The sequence below is a fragment of the Oncorhynchus tshawytscha genome, linkage group LG33, assembly GCF_018296145.1.
Source record: "Oncorhynchus tshawytscha isolate Ot180627B linkage group LG33, Otsh_v2.0, whole genome shotgun sequence".
Classification (NCBI taxonomy): Eukaryota; Metazoa; Chordata; class Actinopteri; order Salmoniformes; family Salmonidae; genus Oncorhynchus; species Oncorhynchus tshawytscha.
In genome coordinates, this window is record NC_056461.1 from 37,013,736 (window position 1) to 37,035,593 (window position 21,858).

Consider the following 21,858-nt stretch of genomic DNA (forward strand, 5'->3'; position numbering starts at 1 on the left):
GCAAACACACATGCACATAAGACATTTGTCTCTTATATGTTCCATATGGACAGCTGTACATTGCAAGTTATTACATGTCCTAAATTATCTCTCTGACTAAATTGTGGTTTGCAAATCAGCTCCATTCCATTCAGATGTTTGGTACAGTAGTTGCAATGACAAGGGAAAACAAGGCCAGTCAGCTGTGTGTGGCCATGCCCATGTCTGACCTACCTTTGAATGAGTCTCTCCTTTCTCTCTCTTAATCCTCATCCTTTTCTCTTATCCCTAGATACTATGATGCTAAACTGAAATGCCAGTTTTGCCTGTTATGGTTTCACTACTTTTCTTATACACTGAATAAATAACTTCAAGCGCTGCCCATCCATAGGATCTGCTCAATTAATACAATTGTGTGTGCGAGTGTGTGTGTATGCTTGCATGCGTGTGTGTGTTTGCGAATGCGTGTTTGGAGTCAAGTCAAATTGAGGTAAACATGCTGCCTTATTATCAGTAAAACCCTAATATTCCGACCCAGGGAACTAGCCTGTGACTCAGTGAATCAGAGTAAACACACATTGTACTCATTGTGTAAAGCAGCCAGAAACACTAATTCCTTCCTTCCTTCCTTCCTTCCTTCCTTCCTTCCTTCCTTCCTTCCTTCCTTCCTTCCTTCCTTCCTTCCTTCCTTCCTTCCTTCCTTCCTTCCCTTCCTTCCTTCCTTCCTTCTCCACTGCTCCTTCACTTGTCTGGCCACTCAATCAGCCACACCCCTCCCCCAACTTCTGTGCACTTCATTCTGATGAATGGACAATCGCTCTTTCAAGCAGGGGTTATGGATGGATGGGGGGGGGGGCTGCTCAAAGTAGTCCTTGTGCATAGAGTTGTATGGTTTGTTAAACTCTGAAATCAATGGTTTTTGTTTGACATACATTTTAAAGTGAAAGATCTGAGTCAAAGTGTAATTCTGTTACCGTCGAATTGCCCAAAGCGATATAGACTTTAGGTAGAACAAGAACTCAGAACATTTTATGAGACAAAGTTATCAAATATATGGTCAGAGTGTTTGTGAGGGCTGCAACTATGCATTATAATATCTTGATTCTATAGTGTTCTTCCAAGTTACATATCCAATAATCTAGCACTTCTAGAGATCTATGATCCATGGATGCATTCTTCACCATAATGTATGTCAGATCTAGTGAGTCTACAGGTACATGTCTGCCTCCAGGCTTGTGCCATTAATGAATTAGGACAACTAAAGGAGGACAGGTGAGAGGGGCATCAAGAGTGGTAACATGATATCAGCCCTGTGTGTGTTTTTTTAATGTATTTTTTATTTATTTAACTAGGAAAGTCAGTTGAGAACAAATTATTATTTACAATGACGGCCTACCGGGGAACAGTGGGTTAACTGCCTTGTTCAGGGGCAGAACGACATATTTTTACCTTGTCAGCTCGGGGATTCAATCCAGCAACCTTTTGGTTACTGGCCCAACGCTCTAACCACTAGGCTACCTGCTGCCCCAATGTTTGTCTATGGAGTGTGTGTGCGTGCATGTATGTGTGTGTGCACGTGTGTGTGTGTGTGTGTGTGAGAGAGACCACAGAGGGATTATAGTATGTCAGCACATAGGAAATCTCTCTAATTCAGGGGGTGAGAGGGTGTAGGGGAAAAATAGCTATTTTTACATCCTCCTTGTGTCCACAGGCAGAGAATAGACTTTGCTTACTCATCTACTGTAGCTGTCAATATACAGCAAACACTGTATACACACATACACTAACCCTCTCTCACACAGCTACCAGTATGCAGCACTGTGCATTGTCTCTCACAGAAACATTATGCACACAAACAAATGCACACACACACACACACACACTTAGAATAATAAAGAATGTATTGTTTATACAAAATACATGATAGATAGACCGCTCATACACTGTATATACAAAAGTATGTGGACATCCCTTCAGATTAGTGGATTAGACTATTTCAGCCACACCTGTTGCTAACAGGTGAATCAAATCGAGCACACAGCCATGCAATCTCCATAGACAAACATTGACAGTAGAATGGCCTTACAAAAGAGCTCAGTGACTTTCAACATGGCACTGTCATAGGATGCCACCTTTCCAACAAGTCAGTCCGTCAAATGTCTGCCCTGCTAAAGCTACCCCAGTCAACCCTAAGTGCTGTTATTGTGAAGTGGAAATGTCTAGAAGCAACAACGGCTCAGCCGCGAAATGGTAGGCCACACAAGCTCACAGAATGGGACCGCCCAGTACTGAAGTGCGTAGCGTGTAAAATTAGTCTGTCCTTGGTTGCAACACTCACTACGGAGTACAGCGTCAGCACAACAACTGTTCGTCCGGAGCGTCATGAAATGTGACTCGTTTCAGGTAACTAGGCGTATGTCGCGGGTCACTACTTCACTTTCTTTTTAACCAAAATGTGTTTTTTGGCAGAAATGCCTTCTGGAACATGTGAACTTTCATGTGCCTTAATAACAGACTTGTATGCCATCTGTAAATACGAATAAAATTGTTAAATTATGAGCCTAGTTGGATTAGCCACAGAAAAAGACAGCAATCTTCCCGCTAGCCATGATTTCGCTGAGATAATGAATGGGCTGGACATGCCGAGAGATGAGTTCAGATTGGTCTGCAATATAACACACTTCTGTCTATTTGAGCTGGTCAGTATGTGTAGGTAATCCTGTCTACACAGCTTCTTTTTTTTAAAGTATTGCATAGTAGAACTGCATACGTGTTGCTCTCCACTTTCTGAAGGACCAAGTTTTGAAATCAGTGGAATTAAAGTATGATAGCTAAGGAGATGGAGAAAACAGCTGTCTCTGGATTACATCTTCAAACTAAGGGCAACCATGGCATTTGTGACAGGGAGAGGCATCCATCCATGATGTATAAGGGTAAGATAGTCTAGCTAGCTACATTTTCAGATATTAGACATTTCTAATTATGACAGAAAGTCGTTTTCATTTCAAGTTAGTATACTGTTAGCTAGCTAGCTAACATTAGCTGGCGGGCTTGCAAGCTAACATTACATGTATGATCTTATTATTCGTATCTCAAAGCCATTTGCTTTGCTAGTTATAGACTCATGTTAGCTAGCTAACATTGAACCTGGTTGGTTAGCTACCTGCAGATTAATACAGGGTAGTAACATCACGAGTTGGGATTATGGTTCATTTTGACCTAGCAAGCTAGCTACATGTCTTAACAAAAGACTCCACTATGCAAGTAACCATTTCAATAGACTGTCACTGCGACAACTGTTGATCGACGTAGCTGGTAAATTTGCTCTGGCTATCTACTCCGATTTCAGAGCACTCTCATCTGAGTGTGCCAGAGCGCAGAATAACTGATGAATTTACGAATGCTCAACACCCAATGAATATGGCCGGTGTCAGTAAACGTTGGCAAAAAAAGTAAATTGCTGCCAGCAGCACAGTTAAAGTCACCAACGCTCTGGATAACATAAAAACAGCCTAACCAACTCTGCAAGGGTGAGTAAAATGGTCAGTTAGCTGTTCTCTCATTTGTATCTAGAAGTAGCTAGCAAGCTAGCCAATGTTAGCTTTGTTGTTAGACTGTTGTTGTTAGGACAGAACGCTCGGATCAACCCTTAAAGAGATGGGTGGGGCTAAAGCTTAAGAGGGTGTAAACGATGCTGAAACATTCAAAGGCCCTTTTCTCAAAAGTGAGGTTACAAGTTTATCAATTTTCAAAGCAGTATTACTTTCCCATTGTTCCTCAAATACAGTGTATGATATACCATTTTGTAGCTCTGTGTCTCTGCTTTTATCCAATGTAAAAAAGACAATTTCAAATTTTGCTACATAAGACCAAATCAAGGCGGTTGGTCACAAACGGGTTTCAATGGCCGAGCAGCCTTACACAAGACCAAAAACACCATGTGCAATGCCAAGCGTTGGCTGGAGTGGTGTAAAGCTCACCGCCATTGGACTCTGGAGCAGTGGAAACACGTTCTCTGGAGTGATGAATCACGCTTCACCATCTGGCAGTCCGATGGACAAATCTGGGTTTTGCGGATGCCAGGAGAACGCTACCTGCCCCAATGCATAGCGCCAACTGTAAAGTATGGTGGAGGAGAAATAATGGCCTGGGGCTGTTTTCCATGGTTCGGGCTAGGCCCCTTAGTTCCAGTGAAGGGAAATCTTCACGCTACAGCATACAATGACATTCTAGACGATTCCGTGCTTCCAACTTTGTAGCAACAGTTTGGGGAAGGCCCTTTTCTGTTTCAGTATGATAATTCCTTTGTGCACAAAGCAAGATCCATACATAAATGGTTTGTCGAGATTGGTGTGGAAGAACTTGACTGGCCAGCACATAGCCTTGACCTCAACCCCATCGAACACCTTTGGGCTGAATTGGAACACCGACTGCAAGCCAGGCCTAATTGCCCAACATCAGTGCGCGACCTCACTAATGCTCTTGTGGCTGAATGGAAGCAAGTCCCCGCAGCAATGTTCCAACATCTAGTGGAAAGCCTTCCAAGAAGAGTGGAGGCTGTTTTCGCAGCACAGGAGGGGACCAACTCCATATTAATGCCCATGATTTTGGAATGAGATGTTCAACAAGCAGGTATCCACATACTTTTGGTCATGTAGTGTATCTCATCTATGTCTGGTCCACATGACACACACAATACAGTATACAGAGTTGCAATGGTCAGCGTGTCTCTAGTGCTTCCTGCCTGGTGCCTGAGATCACCATAGCAATCAATAATGATTCCATTTCCTCCACAAATGCCTCTATCTGTACTCCCCCACTACTATTCTACCCCAAGCCGTGTCTCACACATGACCTCTAACACACACATGCAGGAATTGTGTTTCCAATGCAGAGAGAGGGAGTAGAAGGAGAGTCAGAGAGAGAGAGAATGGGCATTTCATAAGACAAATGGAGAAGTGTACTGTATAGCTGGGTGAGTGGAGGGTGGAGGAAGGGGGTGGCTCCACATTTCATCTTTAGTATCTCCAGCAGTACAAAGAGAGGGACAGTCAGTCAGTCAGTCGCTTCAGTCTGCAGCCCTCCATCTGTGTCTGTCACCAAGAAGACTAGTGTCTCCATCCATGACACTGTCACCAGAGAAATCACTGTCCTCAAACCTTACTATATCTCCACGGTAACTGGTGTCTCTGTCACCAGAGAAATACATATCCCTCTCCGGGGCAACCTCGGTCTCTTACTGTGACCCCCTGCCAGTGTGTGTGTTTGAGAGAGGAGAAGGAGCATTTTAGTCTTACCTTGCTGCTGAGTGCTGTGAGAGAGAGAGAGAGGGGGAGACAGTCTCTCTGGTCCCAGCTGTGTGAAGATGCCACTCACTCAGGGAGAGCGAGACAGCAGCCCACTTCAGCTTCAGTCTGACGTCCTGTTAAACAGAACGGGCATCCACTACCTCTGCTAGCCGGCACACACATACACGCACAGGAGAGAGGGAGGAGAAACCACTGTCAGGTAGGACACAGATGTGAGGACATGAAAGGGGTTATTGTCTGAAAAGAAGGTATGTATTGCCATTCCATTCTTCCATCTTGTCATTCCTCTCTTGTCCTCCCCTCTCCCCCCTCTCTTTCCCTCTTTCTCTCCCGCTCCCTCTCTGTCACAAACACCGTTTTCTCTGGCGTTTCTCCCCTCAGTAGACAGACAAAGAAAGGGAAGGAATGGCTCAGTAGAGAAGGCAGAGAGGAAGAGTGAGAGAAGCGAGAGTGAGGATGGCCCTGCCCCCTTTGACCAACCAGTCGGATTTAATTTATTTTTGCCTTCCTTTCTCTGGCCACTCACATAACGACTCGTCACATCTCCTATTCCAGCCCCATTCAACAAGACTAATTCCTGTCTACCTCACTCCTTCTCTCACTCTCTCTCTCCACATGTGTCTCTCACTCTCTACACATGTCTGTCTGTCTCTCTCTCTCTCTCCACATATCTCTCTCTCTCTCTCTCTCTCCACATGTCTGTCTCTGTCTCTCTCTCCACATGTCTGTCTCTGTCTCTCACTCCACATGTCTGTCTGTCTCTCACTCCACATGTCTGTCTCTGTCTCTCACTACACGTCTGTCTCTCACTCCACATGTCTGTCTCTCACTCTTTTTTCACATGTCTGTCTCTCTCTCCCTCTCTCTCTCACCACATGTCTGCCTCTCACTCTCTCACCACATGTCTGCCTCTCAATATCTCACCACATGTCAGCCTCTCTCACACTCTCTCTCATCCTGTATCCTTGGCAACAAATGATATAATTTACCCCAGAGTCAAGATCAAGACTCTGCTTTACAGAGACACCTTTCCTTCACTGTGTGCTTGTGTGTGTGTGTGTGTGTGTGCGTGTGTGAGGCTGCACCTGACTGTCTGCACCCCCCTGCTATTTGTGTGTGTGTGTGTGTATGTGTGTGTGTGTGTATGTGTGTGTGTGTGTGTGTGTGTGTACATTTGTGTATGTCTGTGTGTTTGTGCATGCATACACCAGTTTCTAGGGAAATGAAAGCATAAGGAAGGTTTGTATGCTCTGGCGGCTGACTTGTTTTTCAATTAGCGTGTGGATTTCAGTGCAGAGGGAGTGTGATTGTGTATATCTTTGACACTCTCTCTGTGTGTGTGTGTGTGTGTGTGTGTGTGTGTGTGTGTGTGTGTGTGTAAATGACCCTTGAGATACGAGTGTCAATGATATTATGACATTCCCATTATTATTACCCATTCATTAGTTCAGATGTCGTTATGTGGGTTGTGTTATGTGGCTTGTGTTATGTGGGTTATGAAAAGGGAAAAAAGTCTAAAATCTGTTATTAATTGCATCTCCTATTAACATCTGGAAAGATAAATATCTAAGAGGATAAGTCGCCTCTAAACTGTGATGTGGGCCTATAGATGTTCATAAAGAACTGAAGTTCCCCCACTGCTGCAAGAAGCCCTGCTCCAATGACTTATTATTCAACCACACTACTAAACCAGTTACATTCCTTTCCTGAATAACCTTGTTCTTAGTCAACTCCTCCTCATCCACTATCTAGATGTTCCCTCCTCCATCCCTTTTTATTTTTAGTTCACCTTTATTTAACCAGGTAGGCTAGTTGAGAACAAGTTCTCATGTACAACTGCGACCTGGCCAAGATAAAGCATAGCAGTGTGAGCAGACAACAACACAGAGTTACACATGGAGTAAACAATAAACAAGTCAATGACACAGTAGAAAAAAAAGAGAGTCTATATACATTGTGTGCAAAAGGCATGAGGAGGTAGGCGTAATTACAATTTAGCAGATTAATAATTACAATTTAGCAGATTAACACTGGAGTGATAAATGATCAGATGGTCATGTACAGGTAGAGATACTGGTGTGCAAAAGAGCAGAAAAGTAAATAAATATAAACAGTATGGGGATGAGGTAGGTAAAATTGGGTGGGCTATTTACCGATAGACTATGTGCAGCTGCAGCGATCGGTTAGCTGCTCAGATAGCAGATGTTTGAAGTTGGTGAGGGAGATAAAAGCCTCCAACTTCAGCGATTTTTGCAATTCGTTCCAGTCACAGGCAGCAGAAAACTAGAACGAAAGGCGGCCAAATGAGGTGTTGGCTTTAGGGATGATCAGTGAGATACACCTGCTGGAGCGCGTGCTACGGGTGGGTGTTGCCATCGTGACCAGTGAACTGAGATAAGGCGGAGCTTTACCTAGCATGGACTTGTAGATGACCTGGAGCCAGTGGGTCTGGCTACGAATATGTAGCGAGGGCCAGCCGACTAGAGCATACAGGTCGCAGTGGTGGGTGGTATAAGGTGCTTTAGTAACAAAACGGATGGCACTGTGATAAACTATATCCAGTTTGCTGAGTAGAGTGTTGGAAGCTATTTTGTAGATGACATCGCCGAAGTCGAGGATCGGTAGAATAGTCAGTTTTACTAGGGTAAGTTTGGCGGCGTGAGTGAAGGAGGCTTTGTTGCCCCTTCCCCCTCTCCTCTCTTCCTATCTCTTCTCTCAAGTCAGGTGCCAGCTCCAGGGGTGAGACTGACCATCCCACTCCTTCAGAATTAGTTTATACTGGAAGACATGTTGGCCTCAGTGACCAACCAGCTATGGTGCAGAATAACACTGAGCACAATAGACATCTGCCAATGGAAGTGCTTTCAAATCTCCTATTTTAGTTGCCTCAATAGACAATAGTCTCAAAGTTTGCAGAAATGTTGAGGTTAAAGCAAAATGTCAAACCCTGGCTTTGAACTTTTCTGAAAATGACTCAAGAACAGTAGTGTCCCTCAACCAAAGAGGCAGAGACAACTGATTCCAATACAGCAATAATCCTCACCTGTTACGCTACACTGACACACTGTGTTTGTATCAGCCTGCTGGTGGCATAGCAACCCAGTGCAGATGTTTTTCCCTCTGTGTGGGTGAACATGGCGGAGCCTCTACAGTCAGTGCAGGAACCACAATGATACTATCTTATATGGGGGGGATGAGCTGCACCACCACACCACACCTGGCTCTGATCACACCTACACAAATAGAACAAACTGACAGAGAGAGAGCTGGGAAAGTGAGGGCTTTCACTTCTCAGCACTTAGGGTTGCAACATTCTGGTAACGTTCTCAAATTGCCCAGGTTTTCCAGAAATCCTGGTTGTAGGATTCTTCCAACTGGGATTTCTGAAAAACCTGGGAATTTTGGAAAATGTACTGAAATGTTGTCCCCCTACTTCTCAGTCAGACCTATAATACATAACTACACAAATCAGCCTGAAATACAGACGGACACGGTAGCAAACAGACAAACTGACACATACACCCTCGACACCACAAACACTGATATGTATGTAGCCTACTGTAGGTAATCCATGTTTTTAAGACAATGTAAAGGCTGATGTTGACCTGAGTTGACACAAAGCAGAAAGCAGGACATTAATATAAATTGCTTTTCTAAAAATAACTTTCTACAGCTCTGCTCTCCGTCCCCTTCTTTCCCACATCTACCTTCTCCTTCTCTCCAAAATGGAGGCTTCTTCCTCTGTATGCTCCAGAAAGCACAGACCTCAGAGGGGTACTGGAATGTACCACTGCAGGCTTGGAACAGGGGGGACGGAGGTGAGCGTCTTTTTTTACCAACAGACCAGGTGGCGAGAACACCAACAGACCAGGTGGCATTTCAAAGACGACAACAGTGAAGGAGTGTGTGTGGTTGTGTGTTAGTGAGCGTGTCTGTGTGTGTGTTAACGTGTCAGAGAAAGTGTGTCTGGGCGAGTACATCCAAATGGCTGGTTGTCATGGTGATAATCACTAGGAACATGTATTGGCAGGGCAGGCACTGTATGATCTGTGACACTGCAGGGGGTGGAGGGGCTGTGTCCTCAGACAGCCATCACACTGACCCCTCACCCCTGACCTCTAAATATCAGCCTACTGACCTCTAACCCCAGCCTCTAATAACAAATACAAACATTTACCACTAAATTCCTGCAATGAAACACAAACACCCACACAAATCTGACCACCTGGAACCTATTTGGGAGGAAATTAAAACAGACAGCTGGTGTGTGTGCTGAACATTAACCTCATAATAGAATCACCATGGTCAAGTGGTTGGGTGTACTGGTTGGTAACCAGTGGTGGACACAGAAGAAACACACCCTGATGCCCAGAGTGTGTGTTAGGGTGTTAGTATCCACGTGGGTGAGTTGTTGTGGTTTAACGAGGGGAAACAAGGCTATTCTTTACTCATTCTATTTGCAGCCACCAGAGGAGAGTGAGTCACTGTACTGTATAAATACTGCACTAAATGTAGGTCAACGATGCCCAACCATTTTTAGCACAAGGAAGACACCAGCGTCTTTAGCCCACTATCAGGCTCCCTGTCTGGGCTGTGCACACTAGGAAACCCCCTGGCAAGCTTGAATCTAAAAGGCCTGCATTGTCATTAAACTTCTGAACAATACACTGGGTATATCCAATTCATTTTAACCCCATAACCTTTTAGCCATAAACTGGCAAGCAGCACTCCCTATCGGAAAGCTTTCTATTGACACTATGTTAATCACCTCCAGCACGGGAATATAATGTTACTATCTCTGTTTTACTACCGTGTCACAGCAACCAAACACACTCATCAACACAGACCAAAAACACAGTTGCTATAAAGTACAAGTCGATGCCTGAGTCTAAACAGAGGCTTAGAGACAAATCAGCTGACTGTGTTTAAGTACAGTGTGTGTGTGGGCCTGTGTGTATATGCATGTGTGTGGGTGTGCATGTTTAACTGTGCTGCACAATCTGCAGACATAGACAGAATACAGTATGTACACATTAAGCTACAGTTTGTGCATTGTGCTGTAGTCAGATATGAACACAGACTTACAGACATGTCCCAACACACAAACACCAATAGACGTACCATAACAATATTTGCAAAAAGGCATACACAATTGCTCACCTACTGAACACACATACACACATTTCTTGTTTTACCTGTTATTTCCTTTGTTTTCACACCTTGGCTCCTCTCCCTTTTCCTCTGTCCTCCTCCTCGTCTCCCCCAATCCTCTCCTCTTTCTCTCGTCCCTCTCCTCTTCTCCTGGTTTCCTCTCCTCTCTGATGCTCAGGCTCTAACACCAGACTGATCCACGTGCAGAGACCGGAGGGGCGGGGCCACACACCGCCATTTAATTCACACCGGCCAATGAGGAAGGAGGGTCTCCTCTCAATCATCCAACATTAAAAGGGGGAGGGGACAAAGACAGAGTCGGCAAGTTCGTTTTGCATTGCCTGGTGCCCCGGGTGGGAGAAGTTTGTTCATTTTAGACCATTCCATTGGTCCTTAACTGAAATCTCCTCCCACCTGGGGCACCGGGACATGCAAAATGAACTTCACCAATGAAAGATAGAGGGTGTGTGTGTGGATTTGGAATAAAGCCAACAGAACTAGAAGCTATTTTTAAACCACCACACTGAGGTAGCAAAGACTCCATTTTCTCTCTGGCAGATATTGCCCAAATCATACAGCATCCTCCATAATGACAACTGTAAAGCTTTCCATCAATACATTTATTTAAAGAAGTGACAGCACTGCTCCTACTGTTCCCTTACTATATTCAAGTGCTGGAATCAGTTGTATTGTGCTCCAATCAGAGGGACTAACTCTCTCCTTCCATACTATATGAGACAAGCACTTTACATTTTAGTCATTTAGCACACTATTATACAGAGTGACTCACAGTAGTGAGGCCATACATTTTAATACTGGTCACCCATTGGCATTGAACCCACAACCCTGTTGTTGCAAGAACCATGCTCTACCAACTGAGCCACACAGGACCCCTTTTTCATCCAAACATAAGATTCACATGCCCTGAATCTTGTCTCGACTACTGCGTGAGCTCACAAAACCTTCCATGCAAAAGTGCCACACGAGAGCAACAAAGTGCCATGGGAAGCTAATGACTGGGACTTCAATTATGTCAGAGGGTAAGACATTACATATGTCACAATAAATCATTTGCAGACAATATACTGGAGGAATATAGATTCATACTGGCAAAGTAGAAGGCTGCACAGACTGTCCTCTGATGGCTGTGTAGAAATGTATGTCTGTGTGATTCATCCGGAGAGAGGTGATTATGTGCTTGGCTCTGGCAGACAGACATTGAAATGAGGGATGACAAATAAGTAGTAGAGGGCGGCTGACCAGGCCAGCAGCACTGGACCCACAGGATGTCAGGTGACTTCTACATGGTCCGGGGGAGGCGGGGCAGGGGGCACTGGGTTTATGTAGGGAGGGTCTTGGTTACATGACTCACAGCCCATACCCTCTAGAGCTGCCTCTCACTGGCCCCTTCTCCTCACCTCACCCACAATCAACCAATACACCAGAGACACAGAGAGAGTAAGAGTAGTAGATAGACACATACCGCCTGAAGGACAGAGAGAGAGAGGGAGAGTCAGTGAAAAACACAGAAGAGAGAGAGAGAGAGAGAGAGAGAGAGAGAGAGAGAGAGAGAGAGAGAGAGAGAGAGAGAGAGAGAGAGAGAGCGTAGATTCCAATGAGTCCAGCTGACTCCCCTTAGCAACAGCCCCAATACTGTCTCTACCCTATTGGCCAGCCATCTACTCACAGCACAACCTCAAGTGGGCATATCAGCCAATCAGCAGGCCTTGCCGCAGAGCTGGATTCCATTTTCACCATGGAAACTGAACATTACACTCTCCATGTGTGAGTTGTGTAACATGGACCCTCACCCTGGCACTCACACATACACACAGCTTGAATGGTATGTGTCCCTTTCGACCACTTGGCCATCTTGAAAAGCAAATCCAGTGGCTACTTATTTGTATACACTATACATACTGCATATAGCATAGTGGCTCCCGTGCTGTGGCTGCATAATGTGGATGGTAAAATGCTGTGAATTCAGACACAGTATTATGAATCTGTGGAGGTGAATATGTTGTAGTAATTGAAGAATAGATACTTGTAGCAAGAGATGATTTGTGAATGCAAATGAGAGCTTGCTTCATTTACTCTCATGGATTTGTTTATTTTGGTCATCAATGCTAAAGGATGCAAATAGTGTCTGTGTGTGTACACAGGAATGTGGCTCACACAATCATAGACTATTTGACTATAATATTCATAATTTGGTTGAGCTATCTGTTTAAAGGGATACTGCGAGATTTCAAGATGTAGGTAGTTTTCTACTTACCCAGAGTCAGAAGAACTCATGTATACCATTTCTATGTCTCTGCGAGCAGTTTGGAGATTATTGAAGTTAGGATATTGTTAGCTTAGCGCAATAGCTTGCAGTCTATCGGTACAGTAGCCAGCTCCTCTCAAAAGCAGAGAAATATACATTTAAACTACTGCAAAGCTGTGTGGTTGGTCATTTATCGTCTTACAAAGCTATACACAGTAATCAATATTTTATTAATATGTTAATGTTTAATCCTGGCTCTTCATCCCTTTGTGGTTTATGTGTCGGTCTCTACTTGCCTGACTACCCAAACTCCTTGCTCTGGCCAAATGCTACATGACGCTAGTTTCTTCTCTGCAATCAGTCTGGACTACATCTGATTACATCTGATGATTTCTAGAATGAAAATCCATTTTAGTGTCACATCTGCTCCTGCAACGCCCTCTACTGCTCATCCTGTGTCTCCTTGATCTGCTGCCACTCCACCAGTACTCTCTCCCTCTCCCTCTCTCTCTTTGTGTGTGTGTGAATGTGTGGGCGGAGACAGGTGTGCTGGAGTCAGAGCAGATCCCCACCAGCTGCAACCTGTTCCATAATCAAGACCTCTACAAATACTCAGCCCTGTCACTTCCACGCTGCCAGGTTGTAATCTCTGTTCAGTCAATCTACGTTTCTAGCTGTTTGTTACTATTCAGATATTGTTGTGCCTGTTTTCCTTGCCTGACACTGTTATCCTCTCTGCTACAGTTCTGCCCGCTCTGACTCTGGTCCCTGTCTCCAGTCCCACGTCTCGTCATCCTGCTACTCTGTCCTGGATTTCCCAATCTATTACTCCCTTGGATTCCCCTCCGGACCTGCTTACCCTGTCTCAACCCCTCTCACTCCAGCCTCAGCCTCCGCACCTGGTTTCCAGCAACCCGCCCGAGCTTCCACTGACCTGCACGCCATCTCCCCCCTGTGTGTCAATAAATACCTTGGTTACTTCATCCCAGTTTCCTCGTCTGAGTCTACTCTTGGGTTCCCCTGTTCCACTCCGCAAAACTGTACGATCTGACTGAAGAGATGAACCCAGCAGACTCTACTACTCTCCACCAAAACCTTGTCAGCCAAGGCGCCCTGCTCGAGCAACATGACTAAGCCCTGAAGACCCTTCTGGAGCAAATCAAGGAGTTTTCACAGAGCCTGTCTGACCTACAGGGTCGAACCTTCGTCCCGAGCTCTCAACCAGTTCCAAGTCCTTCTCCTCCGCTCCGGGAGCCGTTTGTTCCGATTTCCGAGCGTTACGATGGCAACCTCGGATCTTGCAGAGCCTGTTTTGGTACAATGTTCAGTAGTTATTTGAGCCCTACTCTTATGCTAGCGAACGGGCCAAGATTTCCTTTCTGATTGGCTACCTTCGTGGAGCAGCACTTTTCTGGGCCATGGCGGTGTGGGAGAGACAGTCCCCCATCTGCTTCTCCTAATCCAGATTCACGGAGGAGATAAAGAAAGTCTTCGACCACCCGGTCTGCGGTAAGGATGCGGCTAAATGACCCCTGTCCCTCCGTCAAGGCCCCCATAGTGTTGCTGAGATGGCATGTGAGTTTCGCACCCTCACCGCTGAGAGCGGCTGGAATGAGGAGGCCCTTCAGGGAGCATTCCGTAACGCGCTTACTGAGACCATCAATGACAAGTTGGTGTCCAGGGATGAGCCTGATGGACTTGATGAACTCATCTCTCTCGCTATCCGCATCGACAACCGTCTCCGTGAGCATCAGGGACAGGGTAGGTAGTGTTGCATGTTCCATAAAATCTGCTTCAGTGCCTTGTCCTTCTTCTCTGACTGCATCCCATCCCCAGGCTCATCCAGATCCTGAACCCATGCATCTCAGCCGGGCCCGTCTCTCTCCAGAGGAGAGGCAACGACGAATCGGCGCTAGGAGCTGCCTATACTGTGGTCCGGTTGGTCACTTTCTCTACACTTGTCCCCTGCGTCCAGCAAAAGAGGGGGTTCGGCGGTAGTGTGGGATATACTGTTGAGCCAAATCGCTTGCTCATCTTCCCCCAGACCCGTGCTTGAAGTCAACCTTGAGTGGCAGAGGAAAAGCCTGGCTCTGCCACAAGTCTGCTCTCATCGATTCGGGTGCTGACGAGAGCTTCCTGGACCAAGGTGTTATTACCCAGTTGAGCCTGGACACTGTCCCACTTGCATCACCCCTCGATGCCAACACTCTCAATGGACAGCTCCTCGCCTGTGTCTGTGAGAAACGTCCCTGTCATCTTGCATCTCTCTGGAAAAGATCCGTTTCACACATAATTGACTGTCCTTGCTCCCCACTGTTTCTTGGCCATCCTTGGTTAAAGCTACACAACCCACAGATTGACTGGACCGCCGGAAAGGTAACCACTGAGTTAATTTTGTCACTCTAATAGTTTATTCTGCCCTTCCCCTTGTCTTGTCTGTGCCCCAGTTCATTCCAGCACCTCCGGACCTGTCATCCTCCCGAGTATCACGATCTAGCTCCTGTGTTCAGCAAGCACCACACCCTGTCGCTGCTGCATCACTGGCCGTATGACTGCGGCATTAACCCCCAGCCTGGTGCTCCTCTCCCCAGTAGCCGGTTGTTTAACCTCTCTCGTCCCGAGCAAGAGGTAATGGAGAGGTACATCCAGGATTCTCTGGCTGCAGGACTTATCAAGCCATCTTCCTCCCCGGTGGGTGCTGGGTTTTTCTTTGTGAAGAAGGATGGGTCACTGAGGCCGTGCATAGACTTCCGCGGGCTGAAAAATATCACTGTTAAGAACAAGTACCCCTTGCCACTCATCAGCTCTGCTTTTGCCCACCTCTATGGTGCCATGGCATTTACCAAACTCGACCTTCGGAATGCCTATCACCTTGTCCGCATAAGAGAGGGGGACGAGTGGAAGACTGCATTCAACACACCACTTGGTCGTTTTGAGTATTTGGTCTAGCCTTTTGGTCTTACTAACGACCCTACTGTTTTCCTGAATCTAGTCAATGACTTGCTGAGGGATGTGATTGGACACTTCGTTTTTGTCTATTTAGGTGACATCCTGATTTTTTTTCCCCAAGGACCCTGAGGTTCACCAGCAACATGTTCTTCAATGGCTGTTGGAGAATAAGCTTTTTGTTAAAGCTGAAAAATGAGAGTTCCATGCTGCCACAGTGTCTTTCCTGGGTTATATTATTGCACAGAGACAGTTACGTATGGACCCCGCCAAGGTCATGGCAGTCAGTGGCCTGCGCCCTCCAACCTGAAGCCGCTTCAGCGTTTCCTGGGGTTGGCAAATTTTTACAGACGTTTCATCCGCAACTACAGCCGTCTGGCTGCACCTCTCACCACTCTCACCTCCACCCCCACTCCGTTCCACTGGACTCCTGAGGCAGCATTCCTGGAATTCATGCGCCGCTTCACCTCTGCTCTAGTCCTTATTTAGCCCGACCCAGAACTCCAGTTCATTGTGGAGGTGGATGCCTCTGACACCGGGGTAGGTTCTGTCTCAACGTTCCCCCTCTGATCTGAAGGTCCACCCATGTGCATTCTTTTCCCGTAAGCTCTCACCTGCAGGGGAATTTTGACATTGGAAACTGGGAACTCCTGGCAGTTAAGCTGGCTCTGGAGGAATGGCATCACTGGCTGGAGGGCTTTGTAACCCCCTTCATCGGGTGGACTGACCATTAAAAACCTGTCCTACATCCAGACCACCAAACGTCTGAACTAGATTCAATTCAATTTCACACTCCCTTATTGCCCGGTTTGAATACCAAGCCTGATGCCCTCTCTCGCCAGTTCACCACCGATAACATGGGTACCGAGCCAGAAGCAATTGTGCCATCCACCTGCATTGTTGCCGCCGTCACCTGGGAGATTGAGTCCTGTATCCGCCAGGCTCAGCAGAACCAGCCTGACCTTGGTAACGGTCCTAGTAATGCTCTGTTTGTTCCAGATTGTGGTCGCTCTGATGTTCTTCAGTGGGACCACCTCACCTGTCACCCTGGTATGAACCGGACCCTCACCTTCCTGCTTCAGCGCTTTTGGTGGCCCACTATGGAGAGATGTCCTGGAGTTTGTCTCAGCCTGTCCGATCTGTGCCCGGAACAAAACCTCCACTAAAGCCACTTCCGGTCTGCTCCTTCCTCTTCCCATACCCAGTCGCCCCTGGTCATACATAGCTCTGGACTTCGTCACTGGCTTTCCCCCATCTAATGGTAACTCCGTCATCCTCACCATTATTGACAGGTTATCCTAAATGGCTCACTTCATTCCGCTCTCCAAGCTCCCGTCCTCCAGGGAGACTGCATACCTGTTAGTATCTCATGTGCTTTGTCTGCATGGCATCCCCACTGACATCGTTTCTGACAGAGTACCCCATTTTACCTCCCAGGTATGGAGATCCTTCTTTTCAATTCTTGGTATCAATGTCAGTCTTTCTTCTGGATATCATCATCCAGACCAACGGCCAGACCGAACGGGCCAACCAAGCGATGGAGACTGCCCTACGCTGCGTGACTTCTGCTAATCCTTCCTCCTGGAGTGCTCCCCTACCCTAGGTTGAATATGCCCACAACACCCTCACCAATGCTTAATCAGGTATCTCACCCTTTGAGTGTGCTCTGTGTTCCCAACCCCCCTTGTTCCCCGCCCAAGCGGTTGTGGTTCCTTCTGTCCAGGACCATCTGCACTGTTGTCACCGTACCTGTAGGAAGGCCCAGGCTGCCCTTCGTGCCTCCGTCAGGATCCAGTCCCAAGCCAACCGTCGCCGGGCCTCAGCTCCAGTCTACACCCCGGGTCAAAACATATGGCTCTCATCGAAGGACCTGCCATTGAAGGTGACATCCAATACATTTTCCCCCGCGATTCATTGGTCCCCTTGAAATTGACTGTCATTAACCCCTTTGCGGTGTGCCTGAACTCCCAGCCTCTCTCAGGATCCATCCTACCTTCCATGTATGCCTGATTTAAACCTTTCTGCTCCAGTCCCGTCTCCTCCTGCAGCAGCTCCTCCACCCCTTCGGCTCGTCGATGAATATCTATAACATCCGGCGGCTTATGGACGTGCTCAGTCGTGGCTGGCAGTACCTGGTGGACTGGGAGGGATACGGGCCTGAGGAGTGATACTGGGTTCCCTGCCATCACATTCTGGACCCCTCCCTCATACAGGATTTCTATACACTCAGATAAGCCTGGTCAGGTGCCCGTAGGGGGGGGGGGTACTACTGTCACATCTGCTCCTGCCGCCACTCCCCCAATACCCTCTCCCATTCTCTTTGTGTGATGCTGTTGTGCCTGTTTTCCTCTCTGCTACAATTCTGCCCGCTCAGACTCTGAGCAGTCCCTGTCTCTAGTCCCACGTCTCGTCATCCTGCTACTCTATCCTGGATTCCCCACTCTACTACTCCCTTGGATTCCCTTCTGGACCTGCTTACCCTGTCTCAACCCCTCTCGTCTCAGCCTCCGCACCTGGTTTCCAGAAACCCGCTTCCCGTGACCTGCACTCCATCTCCCCCTGTGTGTCAAATACCTTTTGGCTACTTAATCTCAGATTCTCGGCTGAGTCTGCTCTTGGGTTCCACTCCCCATAACATTTAGAGTGTCTGATTGGTCCCAGAAACTGTTGGGTTGGGCCAGAGCCAGAACACAGGTGGGTAAAGGGGCATTTTTTAAAATTGTCATTGGCTTTGATACTGATTAGTTTAAAAAAAAACTAATTTTGACACATCACCGTAAACGACTTCAATGATGGAAGTCTCAGACTGAAGTATGTAGAGAACGATATAGATGCGGAAGAATTCAATTTGAGTCATCAGGCAAGGTCTCTATCCCTCTAGTGGTCTATACCAATCATAATCCTCTCGTATTCTTGCTAAAGACTAGTTCCACAAATCGCTGACTCCTTAGCTGGGGTCTGATATTGAAGGAGTTTCCCCTTGAAACACATCATGTCCGTGGCAATTAATTTGGTGGTTGATTGTCTATCGAGGGTGGGCAGACAATATAAATTATATTCAGCCAGTGAGACCTGGCGATCATTTGTTTGGCTGCATGTTTTGCCGTATCGGATATGTAAGGTTTGTTGGTGCTTGTCCCGAGGGAATAAGTATAATAAGAAAATACAGTGCCATTGGAAAGTATTCAGACCCCTTGACTTTTTCCACAATTTGTTACGTTACAGCCTTATTCTAAAATGGATAAATTAAATAAAAATCCTCAGCAATCTACACACAATACCCCATTATGATAAAGAGAAAACAGGATTTTACAAATGCATTAAAATGACCCTTTGCTATGAGACTCAAAATTGAGCTCAGATGCATCCTGTTTCCATTGGTCATCCTTGATATGTTTCTACAACATGATTGGAGTCCACCTGTGATAAATTCAATTGAATGATGTGATTTGGAAAGGCACACATCTGTCTATATAAGGTCCCACAGTTGACAGTGCATGTCAGAGAAAAAAACAAGCCATGTCGAAGGAATTATCTGTAGAGCTCCGAGACAGGATTGTGTCAAGGCACAGATCCGGGGAAGTGTACCAAAACATTTCTGCAGAATTGAAGGTCACCAAGAACAAGTGGCCTCAATCATTCTTAAATGGAAGAAGTTTGCAACCACCAAGACTCTTCCTAGAGCTGGCCGCCCGGCCAAACAGAGCAATCTGGGGAAAAGGGTCTTGGTCAGGGAGGTGACCAAGAACCCAATGGTCACTCTGACAGAGCTCTAGAGTTCCTCTGTGGAGATGGCAGAACCTTCCAGAAGGACATCCATCTCTACAGTACTCCACCAATCAGGCCTTTATGGTAGAGTGGCCAGAAGGAAGCCACACCTCAGTAAAAGGCACATGACAGCTTGCTTGGTGTTTGTCAAAAGGCACCCAAAGACTCTCAGACCATGAGAAACAAGATTCTCTGGTCTGATGAAACCACGATTGAATTCTTACGGTGAAGCATGGTGGTGGCAGAATCATGCTGTGGGGATGTTTTTCAGTGGCAGGGACTGGGAAACTAGGATCGAGGCAATGATGAAAGGAGCAAAGTACAGAGAGAACCTTGATGAAAACCTGCTCCAGAGCTCTCAGGGCCTCAGACTGATGTGAAGGTTCACCTTCCAACAGGACAACTACCCTAAGCACACAGCCAAGACAATGCAGGAGTGGCTTCGGGAAAAGTCTCTGAATGTCCTTGTGTGGCCCAGCCATAGCCTGTATTTAAACCTGAAAATAGCTGTGCAGCAACGCTCCCCATCCAACCTGACAGAGCTTGAGAGGATCTGCAGAGAAGAATGGGAGAAACTCCCCAAATACAGATGTGCCAAGCTTGCAGCGTCCTACGCAAAAAGAATTGAGGCTGTAATCTGTGCCAAATATTCTTTGACAAAGTACTGAGTAAAGGGTCTGAATACTTATGTAAATATAATTTTCAATTTTTAATTTGAATAAATTAGCTAAATGTTCTAAACCTTCTTTTGCTTTGTCATTATGGGGTACTGTGTGTAGATTGATGAAGGAAAAAATGTATTTAATTAATTTTAGAATAAAATAGATCAGTGACAACAAATATTAATTTAAATCATTTTAATTTCAGGCTGTAACACAACAAAAAGGGGTCTGAATACTTTCTGTATAAAAAGTGAAATGTTCCCTCTGTTTCAAATCTTCTGAGCTTTACTTAGAAAAACAAAACCCATGTAATTCATAAATTATGTATATACAGTGCCTTTCAAAATTATTCATACCCCTTGACTTTTCCACATTTTGTTGTGTTACAGCCTGAAATTAAAATGGATTAAATTAAGATTTTGTGTCACTGATCTACACACAATAACCCATAATGTCAAAGTGGAATTATGTTTTTGGAAAAGTTGACAAATTAATAAATTAAAAGCTGAAATGTCTTGAAGTATTCAACTCTTTTTTTATGGCAAGCCTAAATAAATGAGTACAAATGTGCTTAACAAATCACATAATAAGTTGCATGGACTCACTATGTGTGCAATAATAGTGTTAAACATGATTTTCAATGAGGACCTCATCTCTGTACATCAAACACAATTATCTGTAAGGTCCCTCTGTCGAGACAGTGAATTTCAAGCACAGATTCAACCACAAAGACAAGGGAGGTTTTCCAAATGGAGGGAACCAACTGGTAGATGGGTAAAAAAAGTACACATTGAATATCGGTTTGTTTGCACATGGTGCAATTATTAGGAAGGAAATTGTTTAGGGATTTCACCATGAGGCCAATGGTGACATTAAAGTAGTTAGAGTTTAATGGTTTTGATAGCCCATCTGTACATAGCCCACCCAACTACCTCATCCCCATATTATTTATTTTTGTTCTTTTTCACCCCAGTATCTCTATATCTGCACATCTATCACTCCAGCGTTAATGCCAAATTGTAATTATTTCGCCTCTTTGGTCGATTTACTGCCTTACCTCTAATCTAATCTCTCTAATTTTTCTATTGTGTTATTGACTGTACGTTTGTTATCCCATGTGTAACTCTGTGTTGTTGTTTTTGTCGCACTGCTTTGCTTTATCTTGGCCAGGTCGCAGTTGTAAATGAGAACTTGTTCTCAACTACCTTACCTGGTTAAATAAAGGTGAAATAAAACAATTAAAGAAATTAAAATTAAAATTAAAATAGAAGATAACTTAGGACGGATGAACAGCACTGTAGTTACTCCACAATACTAACATTAATGACAGAGTCAAAAGAAGGAAGCCTGTACAGGATAAAAATATTCCTAAACATGCATCCTGTTTTCAATAAGGCACTCAAGTAATATTGCAAAAAATTTGGCAAAGAAATGAACGTTTTGTCCTGAATACAAAGCATTATGTTTGGGGCAAATCCAACACAAGCCATCCCTAAGTACATTCTTCATATTTTCAAGCATGGTGGTGTCTGCATCATGTTATGGGTATGCTTGTCATCGGTAAGGACTAGGAAGTTTTTTTAGGATAAAAAGAAACAGAATAGAGCTAAGCACAGGCACAATTATAGAGGAAAACTTGGTTCAATCTGCTTTCCAACAGACACTGGGAGACAAATTCATCTTTCAGCAGGGCAATTACCGAAAACACAAGGCCAAATATACACTGGAGTTGCTTACAAAGATGACACTGAATAGTCCTGAGTGGACTAGTTACAGT

General features: G+C 45.5%; 1 protein-coding gene across 5 annotated transcripts in view; it reads right to left on the reverse strand.

Annotated features, from left to right (window-relative positions):
- The window catches only part of LOC112228164 (lysine-specific demethylase 6B), a 37,075-nt gene extending 26,511 nt beyond the window's left edge, over window positions 1-10,564 (reverse strand). For 2 of the 5 annotated variants that reach the window (XR_006080681.1, XR_006080680.1), the window contains exons 1-2: window positions 10,484-10,564; window positions 5,277-5,430 (exon numbers count right to left, since the gene is read on the reverse strand). The gene's annotated coding sequence lies outside the window, so the exon portion shown is untranslated. Of the gene's footprint in view, window positions 1-5,276; window positions 5,434-10,483 lie in introns of all 5 variants that reach the window. The other 3 variants (XM_042311356.1, XM_042311358.1, XM_042311360.1) reach the window with 3 other exon arrangements.
- Window positions 10,565-21,858: the final 11,294 nt, after the last annotated feature.